This window comes from Echinops telfairi, unplaced genomic scaffold (assembly GCF_000313985.2).
Source record: "Echinops telfairi isolate 266 unplaced genomic scaffold, ASM31398v2 ScPeMD7_7445;HRSCAF=8483, whole genome shotgun sequence".
In the NCBI taxonomy this organism is placed as follows: domain Eukaryota; kingdom Metazoa; phylum Chordata; class Mammalia; order Afrosoricida; family Tenrecidae; genus Echinops; species Echinops telfairi.
In genome coordinates, this window is record NW_022111345.1 from 42,972 (window position 1) to 47,674 (window position 4,703).

A 4,703-nucleotide genomic window follows, 5' to 3' on the forward strand; every position below is an offset into this window, starting at 1 on the left:
AGAAGTGATACAAATATTTACAAGGAGTCCAAGAAACAAAATAATAGAAATTATCTGGGTGAGGTAGTGGAGAGGTTATAAACAGGAACAGGGGTTTGACTGCTACTTAAAATAAATATAATTAATTTGTGATTTCTTTAGTTAAATGATATTTGAAATGTTAGGGAAAATATGCTGGTGTTATAATCAGATATTGGGATGGAGATGATTAAAATAAAACGTAATTGGGAAGAAATAATTATCAGTGGAAAAGCTCACAGGAAATGACAACATCAACAAAGGTCACACATTATAATTCTCTTAATTATTTTTAAACACAAGTATTTTAACGGTCCCAAAGTAAAAATCACTGTCACATGAGTTCATTGTCTTTGACTGAAAACATATATTCTGCCTGGAAATTCACCTAAGTTGGCATCAAATTCAAGTGTGTGGGTTCCTCTTAAAAGTCAACCTTTAAGAACATAGGCCAACCCTCAACCTATTCATTGAACTCCCACGTCTTTACAGTCATCTGCAGTTTTCAATTTGGGAAGACTTGGAATCCATGCATCCTCTGAGACCAGGATATACCCCCTTCTGTGACATGAATAATATTGAAGGATACCTGAGTAATAGAAGAGTGTGCTCTTTAAAGATAGAGTGGCCTCTGTATTTAATGCAAACATGCTCAGTTTAGAACATGTTCTTGAGCCCAGGAGGCAGGATGGTCACTAGTTAGGGAAAGGAATGCAGGTCAAGGCCTGATATGCCTAACTCAACACTATCCCTTTTTCTATTTCAGATCACAAATTTGCTACACAGAAATATAGTCAAGTCTGAGGAGCCAGAAACCTGGGACTATTGTCTTGCCCATTTATGCATCACAAGGGATGATTTCAACTTATCACTGTGTGTGAACCAAATTCATTCACCTGACGCCAAACGTCCTAGTGACTCTGCTTCTTGTATTACAAAGTGCATTGATTTGATTTCAAGAAGCCCGAGCTATAAAATGGTGAGTACTGCAGAGACCTAGGTTAATTGCATTATACAGAATGAGATTGGATAGGAATTGTTAGGGTCCTCCATAATGTGAAGGCCTGACAGAGGCAGGGGACAAAGAACTGAGCTTTGTGAAGCATTCTATTGCTATCAAACATGCATGTGGTTTCAGTAACTGCATTATTGTGATGCTCTTCCTTATGTGACTTGGGGCTGATTGCAGAACCAACGTCCCAGTGTGGGCCTTGGTTCATTGTGGTGGGCAACAGAACTTCCTGAGTAGAGTCTGGAGATGAAGCTCTACCAGACAACATGAATTATCAGGTCGACCAGAGTCATCATTGATTCCTCACTACTATTTTCATTATTTCCTTCAGGCAGTGAAATATTTTCTAGAACGTACTAAAAATGGTAGACAGCGCTCTTACACTCTTTAGAACTTAATCCACTAATGGCCTCATCAAATACTTCTTTCTGGTCACAGTATATTCTGTTGGTCAATATGTGATAATTATCTACGCATTATTTTTTCTGATAGTGATGATAAGCCCTGTAGAAGCACTCCTCACTGACAATGACCCTCTGTACTACAGAAGGAAATCCTACCAGTTTTGCACTATCTTCACAATGCCTAACATTATTTACTTCATTATCATGCTATTGTTAAAATACAGCCATTGAAGTTATTTCTTTTCTTTTCTTTTCTTTAATTAATCATGTTCTTTCCTCTGGACAATTCTATTCCTGTAACATATCCCATGTATGGGGATGATATCTCACTACCAATGCTTTTTATTTTTTTGCTGTTCACTGCAGCACTTTTATTTCCCCTTACACAATGCCATGCTGCTCTGGCCTAATTTTCATACATGACAGTAGAAAACCAAAATTTGTTGGATCTTCTAAAAAAGTTGAGAATTGCGTACCACAAAATCTTACATAAATTAAAAGGATAAATAATATACAGGTTTAAATACAAACCGTTTTCCAACGCAAGGCAAGTAACAGCCTTCGGGGCTCCAGCAGCCAACATCAACTAAAGAAAGAACAGTTGGTCCCAAGGCTCAGATCCTTCCGCCCCGCAAGCCACACACAGCAAGGACTGGCTGCTTCCGGTCCCCTGCTGGCCTCCCGGTGATCCTGGAGTTGACAGCTCTTCCCATGAGCACCCTGGAGAGAGTCCTCCTGCACCCTGGTTGTTGGTGCTAAGGTTGAAATCAAAGGATGTACAGGGCAGTGAACACAGACCAGGGGGACCGTTAACATGAATACAAGGTTGAGATCAGCAACAAGTCCGACGATCAGTGCTGCCACCAGAGATGGCTTCAAGGACAATTCTTTCAAAGGCTTCTTCCACTTTCACGAGGCCAGCATGAGGGGCTGACCTGCGCTGTCATTGAGCTCAGGCGGCAGGCGGCAGCACCTGCAGGCAATCTGTCTAGAAGCCTTGCGGTGGACGATGCAGGGGCCTGAGTCGCCATACTCCTGCTTGCTGATCCACATTTGCTGGAAGGTGGGCAGCGAGACCAGGATGGAGCCACCGATCCAGACAGAGGACTTGCGTTTAGGGGGTGCAATGATCTTGATCTTTGTGGTCCTGGGAGCCAGTGCTGTGATCTTCTGTATGCAGTCTGAAATGCCAGGGTACGTGATGGTCCCCATGGATAGCACCGTGTTGGCGTGCAGGTCCTTCCGGATGTCCATGACACACTTGATGATGGCGTTGAAGGTGGTCTTGTGGATGCCGCAGGACAGAGGGCTGGAAGAGCGCTTCAGGGTAGCGGAAGAGCTCATTGCTGATGGTGATGACTTGGCCGACTGGCAGATACTAGATCTTATCCAGGGACGAGGAGGAGGAGGTGGCCATCTCCTGCTCGAAGTCCATGGCGACATAGCAGAGCTTCTCCTTGATGTCACGCGGCATCTCCCGCTCAGCCATGGTGGTGAAGCTTTAGCTCCGCTCGGTCAGCATCTTCATGATGTAGAAGGTCAAGCCTTTCAGGTCCAGGCACAAAATGGTGTGGGGCAGGGTGTAGCCCTCGTAGATGGGCCCGGTGAATGTGACACCGTCACTGGAGTCCATGACAATGCCCGGGGTGTGACCGGAGACAGGCAGGGACAGCACGGCCTGGATGGCCACGTCCAAGGCCGGGTTGTTGAAGGTTTCAAACATGATCTGGGTCATCTTCTCTCGGTTGGCTTTGGGGTTCAGGGGAGCAGCGCGGTCAGCAGCGCGGGGTGCTCCTCAAGGTCGACACGCAGGCCCAATGTAGATGATGTGGTGCCAGGTCTTCTCCATGTTGTTCCACTTGGTTCAATCGGGTACTTCGAGCTGGGTGGGGGACGATATCACCGGCAAAGCCGGCCTTGCTCATGCCAGAGCCATTGTCGTTGACCAACGTGGTGATTTCTTCTTCCATGGAGTCCGGAGAGACAGGTGGTGGCAGAGCGTTGAAGAAGATGAAACAGGTGGCAGCAGGGACTGAGAACCATCGTTGCTTTCTAATAGCATCTGGCCTGTACTTCTTCTAAGCAACACAAACAAAACCTTCAAACTCACTGCCATAAAAGTGATTGCAACTCACAGCAGCCCTAAAGGACAGGGTAGGACTGACCCCGTGGGTTTCTTACCCTGGGGTTGTGTATGGGAATAGAAAGCCTCTTCTTTCTCCCACAAAGTGGCTGGAAGTTTCAAACTGCTGACCTGGACCTAGCAGTTAGGGGCCCAATGTGCTACCATTAATCCTTCTTCTGAGATAAACTTGAGTATTGTACTTGAGGTCACCACAAAATTCAAATGAATTAATTTACATGTTCTTATTCGTTGTCTAGTTTTAAAAATGCATATGGGTTGATGACAATATCATGATTTGAGCCAAGTTCACCTGAGTCCCATAGAGACGTGTTTGAGTTCAATACTTTTAGTAGGTCCTTTGCAAAAGATGTGCCCAATAAAGCATGTGTTTTGATTTCTTGACAGCTGTTTCCAAGGATAATGTTTATGGATCCAAATAAAATACATATCTTCATTTCAAATTATGCTCTAACTATTAAGATGTTGCTTATTGATTCAGTTGTGAAGATTTTGGTTTTGCTTGAGCTGTGTTGTAATCAACACTCAAGGCTATAGTGTTTGATGTTCATTAGTAATTTCTTCACATTCTTTTCAATTTCTGCAAGAAAGATCTGTCTTTGTACATCACAGGTTATTAATATGATTATCTCCCATCCTGATACCTTGTTTTTTATAAGTCCAGTTTTTCAGATTATTGTAATATGATATATATATATATATATATATATATATATATATATATATAGTATCTTTCTTGACTTTAAATCACACACCATCCCATTATTCTGTTTGAATAGCTTTCTCTTTTTTCTTTCTATAATGATACCATAAGTACAATGAGACAGACAAACATTTTTATTGTATTATCTTACCGGATCTTATACAAGAACCATCTGATATCACCAATATCCGAAGTTCTTCTCAATCAACCTTCAATTTCTGGGAGGTCGACTGATCTATAAATTCAACTGTTTTTTATATTATTTTCAGCAGAATTTTACAATTGTGTCATAATAATAATGTCTGAAAATGTGCATGTTCTGTTTAACTGTTCTTTTTTTGTGGAACACATATCATTATTGATATCCACCAGTCTGTGGATAAGTACTTGTTTTCCAAAGTTGTGAGCACAGCACAGATCGTT

General features: G+C 42.5%; 1 pseudogene; it reads right to left on the reverse strand.

The window, feature by feature from the left end:
• Nucleotides 1-2,343: 2,343 nt before the first annotated feature.
• Nucleotides 2,344-3,404, reverse strand: LOC101639082 (annotated as a pseudogene).
• Between the last annotated feature and the right edge of the window lie 1,299 nt (nucleotides 3,405-4,703).